The sequence below is a fragment of the Lagopus leucura genome, unplaced genomic scaffold (genome assembly GCF_019238085.1).
Source record: "Lagopus leucura isolate 7727_CA_CO unplaced genomic scaffold, USGS_WTPT01 Super-Scaffold_100008, whole genome shotgun sequence".
In the NCBI taxonomy this organism is placed as follows: domain Eukaryota; kingdom Metazoa; phylum Chordata; class Aves; order Galliformes; family Phasianidae; genus Lagopus; species Lagopus leucura.
In genome coordinates this window covers 33,687,869-33,694,121 of record NW_024962265.1, presented here as the reverse complement: position 1 = coordinate 33,694,121, position 6,253 = coordinate 33,687,869, and positions in this window count along the sequence as shown.

Genomic DNA, 6,253 nt, shown 5'->3' with positions numbered 1-6,253 from the left:
ATGTAAAAAATGGATTAGAAAAGTATCGTTTATTTTGTTTATTGAGGATTAAGCATTGTATAGACAGAAGAAACATGAGAAACATATCTTCTTTAAGCTGTCTTAATACCACGCTTTCAGTGTTGAGTACATGTCAAGAGTGGAGTAAGTAGACGTGGAAAGAGTAGGAGGAAAATCACTTGGAAGAGCTGCTGCATTACAGTTGTATTGTAAAGTCATAGAACAGATGCAGCATGTTATAACAGGAACTAATGTAACATCTCCAAGAGCAAATTGTTTATGTGAGGATGACTGTCTGGGAGGGAGATAAGGCTGTGAGCAGAAAAAGACACCAAACACATTGACATTCAAATAATTTTTTAAACTTGAAAAGCCATCGATTTCACAGAGACTGCCAGCAAGTCCTGTGCTTAAGGGAGAGATCCAAAATGCTGAGAAAACCAAAATGCTCATTTTTGTGTAAGACACAGCAGATGTGATAATAGAATCAAGTTGGATTGCCTTATTCGATCCTGTTGCTACTGCTCAATTAACATGTCCAATGATTTTTGAACACTTTTTGATATTATTTCTGCTAAGTCCAATTTCTGATAAAAGCAGGGCAGGTAAAGACTTTCCTCTTTCCTTTCTTTTTTTCTTCCTCAACACAAAGTAAGGTTTTTGAAAAATCTGAAGCTTTTGCATTGAAAAATTATGATTTTATCATCAGATGATTACACACGAAATATTTAACTTCCAATTATTTCCACACAGTATTGTATCTACCAGACTATGTGGGAGGTAAATACCATCCTGGAGACTACATGTGGACAGATAGATAGCTGTTTGACTACTATTCAGCCCCAAACACTAGGTGACTAGAGGACAAGAGGTTATTATATATAATTCTTTTTAGGCCTCTTAGCAGAGATGATGAATCAATGACGCTATGGCTAGATCTGGCATGCAAAGCAGCTAATGTGGTCTGTGGAAAGAAGAGACACCTTCAGCAGACTGTGCCTCTGAGTTTGCTCCATTGATTTTACTGAGAGCTATGTAAGAGAAGGAAATTGCAGGACTTGCTTCCAGGTACTGTTATAGAAAGAAAAACCCTAATGAAATTATATTTGGACATGTACTTCTGCAAGTCAAGTATTTTGAAAGGAATCCAAACTATCATATTTAGTGGCACGCATTTTCTCAGAAGTACTGAAAGCACCAGTGTGTCTGAAATCAAAAAGGCATGCAAGATTAAGTTGATTGAAACTGGACTTCTGGGCATCAAGACTGAGTAAATGTGATAAGGACCAGATTGCTGGTTGGGTGGCAATTTCCAGCAGTGAATGGGAGCTTTAGATTTTGCTACCAAAAAAATGCTATAAAGCACTCTGTTTGTTCAAACCAGTTGTCAACATGGCAAAGCCCACTGTGCTCATTTTGTGAAGGCCCTGAGAACATCCACCTCTAGGATGCCAAACTCTCAGGGCCTGGGGATGATGCCATCATGGATGAGGCGCTCCAGGAACACCCTCATCTTGAAGAAATAATTTCATTAAGAAATTCAAGATGACATGTCACAGTGATGTCATGTCTGCCTCTGAAGGTACTTTAGGATTTCTGCCAAATGCAGTTTACACAGAACTCTATTAGAATGGTGTCCTGGGGGGCTCCAGGCAAGGCAGGAGGTAGAATACAGTTGCACTGGTAAATATTCAATTTCTTTGTGCTCTTGTGTGTGCCAGGCAGAAGAGAGGCTGAGACAATTAAGAAAACTCATTTTTAGGGAGGACATACTGACAAGACCATTAAGATTTGATTAGCGTGGTACTGTTATCACCTAGCAGTCCAGGACTGGGCAAGAGCACATGCTTGTGCTGCTGCTGAATTATCCAGAGTACACAACATGGTATTTATACTTTACATGGTCTGCAGGGAGCTGACAATACCTAATCGGACATAAAACCGGAGTGGTTTGTACAGAATATACTAAAACCAATACAAGCACAGATTTTTTTTAGCGCCACTGAATCCCTTGCAGCACTTTGCACCTGCAGTGTTTTGTACCTGCTGTATTAAGTGCCCTAAAACATTCTTATGTGCTGCCTAACTTAATCCCAACTGAAATGCAGAGCTGCAGAAATGGAAAGCTTATGTAGAGTTCAAAAGCTCCTGACCTTGTGAACAACCCATCAACAACAGGCACACAGTAAACCAGATTCTTTTCAATAGCTAAACAAAGCTGAGACATTTACACAACCTCCTGCGTGTACCTGGTGCAAACAAAGAGCTGTTCATGTTTGTGCTAGCCCAGATCTACAAGATCCTTGCTACTTGCAGGTTTGAGTTGATTTTGGAAGGCAGCTAGAACTGGGCTTTTTCAGATGCCCTAGTCACTTTGTATGCTCTTTGATGGGAAACAAGCTTATAAATCGGACTTTTACAAACTTTTAAAGCCAAGTACCACCATGGGCAGGGACACTGGTGGCAGAGACAACTGCTAGCAGCAGTAGTGGTGGCCACAGCTAGCAACAGCAGCTCTTAGTGTGGGCTGCAAAAACACAGTTAAAACTACTGGTACAATGTATTTCAAGCTATTAGTGCCATCTCTTTCAATATTTACATTATAAAAAACAGTTCTACGTACATTTTACTCAGAACATTATTCATTATCATTGTTTTATAGATAACAGATAAGATGCAGATTTTAGCACCCATGATGCCACTGGCAAATTGCACTGATAGACGGTTACTACCAAAGCAAGAATAATTTGTACAAGTTTCTTTGTCCTGGTGCTGCCAGATGAAAAATATTTGTCTCTGTGTTGATTTAGGTGTACAAAATCAGAGTTTGAACACTTTCACACTGTCCTCTGAGGTGTTAGAATAGACTCATCATTCCATTTCCTGAAGGACACCAGTGGGGTGTCTGGGGAGAGGCAGAGCTGTACATGTTTAGATTCCAAAACGTAAAGGGCAATGTCCTCTGTACAGTTTGGTTAATTTCCACTCTCCTAATGAGCATTCCTTTTTAAATGGTTATGTGGCTGTTGAAGTTAGTGCCATGGAAGGGATTTTGTTATTAGTACTTGTACATAGTGCCAATAGTATGACAGCAGATTATTGTTACAGAGAGCATACAGAGCCAATGGAGAAATGACACAATTTCATTATACAGAAAGTTCAGCAAGTCTTTTATAAAACTTTTTCTGAATATGTCAGATAGTTTTGGTCACCTAGCAGATGGCCCTCTGCAGTGACAATTAGCCACTTCTTCTTCCCCTTTGAGACTGAATTGCATTACCTTGCCAACCCAGCTGAGTCCACCAAGCCCAGGCCTGAGAAACTCGAGGCCACGCTTGTGTTCCCATTGTTACGGGGCCGTTACCAGTGCATCAGGCCATCCAGGGATTACACACACACTGCCAACAGGAGTTACTCCCCGAGGGGTTGTCATAACACATTACTCATGCCAGCATTGCACAGTTTTGCTACCGTGGTGTGTAAATCTTAGGCGCTTTCAAAAACAGAAAGGAGATTATTACTGCATTATGAACAGTCACGTAGACTGGGAATGATTGAGTGTGTGCAGCCACAAAAATACAACAAAGCTTCCTATAGAAATAGAGATCACTTGTTTACAGCTATAAGTTGGGTATATGCTTCTTCACTAGAGGATAAGCAGCTGTGGTTTTATTCTGCTCTCAGGCAAATGTTAGAACAAAATTAGATCAAAATGACACACGCGTTACTACTTTGCTCTTTCTTCTGAAGAAATGAAGTTAACCATTGTCACCCTTGCATCAGCAACACATTTGAGATTGTTCTGCTTCTGAGCCTCTATCCTTCTTAAAAATCTTGTGCTTTTATAATCAAAACAAGCTCACAATTAGCAAATATCAAACTATGGCTACATATCTCATGTTGTTCTCACTTAAGAGAAGGGAGAATTTCAGAAAGCCTAAGGATGCTGATTTCGGAAGGGATCTGATCAGTTTCAGGATCACCCAGCGCTGACATGCAGGCTGGTAGCTCTTGGTTATAGAAGTGCTGCAGCATGTGCCTGGCCTCAAGCGGCTAAGAAATGAAGTTCTCAAAGGCAGCAGTCACTTTTGACAGTGATTTGTCCTAAGAGAGCTCACAGTGTACAAAAAAAAAGTGGGTGGTGGGCACCTTCTGTCCACACTTTATATTTTTTTTACTTCTTTTTCTGTTAGGATGGTGAACTGTGTGTAGGCTTTTCAGCAATTCAGAATGAAATTGTATCCAACTGACAGGCCAGTTTAAGGTAACATCTGATGTATTTGCCAAGCCCAAGAACTATTACTGTAGCACAAAGCCAGGATATCTTCGAATCCAGATCCTTGTAAGCAAAAAAAAGTGCTGCCCTTTAACAACAGCTGGATCAGCTCTGTGAGTTGAAAATAGGATTGAAATGAGTAGTAAAGTTAGAGTAGTTTTGACACTACAGTTTCTAAATGAGTTGTAAAATAAGCTGGAACAAGTTTGCACTAGAAATATTTGCTATTAAGAGTAAAACTATGGGACTTGAGGCAGGCCAGCTGTGCTTTCCTTCTCTACTCATGTACCAGTAGGTGCCAGAGGCTACAGACACTGGAGGTAGAGAACACGTTTCACTGCTCTCATTTGATTCCCCGGGGCTGACACACAGCGTTGATGGGCTCCACAGCAAGCTGTGTCTAGCCACCCTTGGCTGGAGGGAGGATTTCTGACATACTGTATGTTGTGTTTTGGCAGGACAGACCATCAGCGCTAAAGCAAAAGAAAAGAAAAAGACTGATTACTGGTTACTGATCCTTTAAGGCATCGCTTGTAGTATAGAGGTTTGCAAGGAGCATGAGCAACAGGTCATAAGGAGGTCTCCATTTACTTAGATGGAATAGAGAACTATTCACAGGCTAACGTTCAAGTGAAAGGTGCTCAGGGAAAATCTAATTCAATCATGCACTTGAAGTCAAAACTCAAGATTGCTGAGGCCAAGAGACCCAGAGAAGGTCAAAGATAAAGATCGTTACATGCTTGAGGGATAGTGAAGCAAATGGGCAAGCAATCAAATTGAAAATAAAAATATATGAGTCATAAATTATCTGTTTGAAATTGCACATAAAAAAAGAGAATTGTGTGATTTAGAATGTGAAAATACATCTGTTAATTCATTTGAAGAACAGCAATAACATCAAAATCTGGAATAAAAATCACTTAAGGCAAGATGAAATACTGATATTTGCTTTATAGGAAACAAAGGAGGACGATGGTCATCCTCCCAAGTGTTGAGGAAATCTGAAGTGACTTGAATTGCACTGAAAACTATTTGAATGTGTTGTATGGAAACACTAGTTTTAATGCTATTTTTTTAACAATGGGATTCAATAAATAACAGAGACCAATTACCAAGGGATGTACATTTACATCAGTCCCATCTCATTTATTTTCCAGAAACCTCTTCATAGGTTTTCGGACACAATATTTTCCTTCTTTTCTGTGCCATAAGTTTGTGAGTATGTTGTGACTTTTTCTACACATGGATTCATTTCGACGATTGCATTATTTATTCAGCACACATGACAATATTCTTACCTGCGTAAGCATTTTAGCATTCTTACATTATATAACCTTAAACAACTGTGAATTAATTAATGTATATGCACTGAATTCAAAGTAGCTAGTATGTGTCAGCATGGTAAGAAGCATCAGGTAAGGATCCCAGCTTCCTCACATCAGGTAGAGACAATTCTTAGCTGAAAGGAGGAGAGTTAAAATACAATTTAAGGCAATCAGTGCATACAGAGGAATATGTATTCCACTGATTCAGGATAATTTATTTTGCTTTATTTTATGAAAATAGGGAAGGCACAGTTAAGAAATACAATACCTGGTATTTCAGGATGGAGTGGTGTCACGTTATGTATTTGCATTACAGAATCAACCTCTGAAAGCAGACAGCTCCAAACCATCTACAAACATCATCGTTTGGCTAATTGCAAAACACTCCAAAAATAGACTGAAATTATCTTTGGCCACGTTTCCTCACATATCAAAGAAGAGAGATTCCGGGCAAACCTGCAACCTGTGTACTGAACAAGGAGCACGCCAGCTGGCTTTGCATGGTCTGTAACAACTCTGTGTGTTACTACAGAAAAGGTACTGAACTAGACCCGAGCAAATATCACAAATAACTCACTGCGATAACACAGCAACTGGTTTCTTCAGTGATCCTAAGAATCTCAAATTTGATCAATAAATAAATCATAACTTT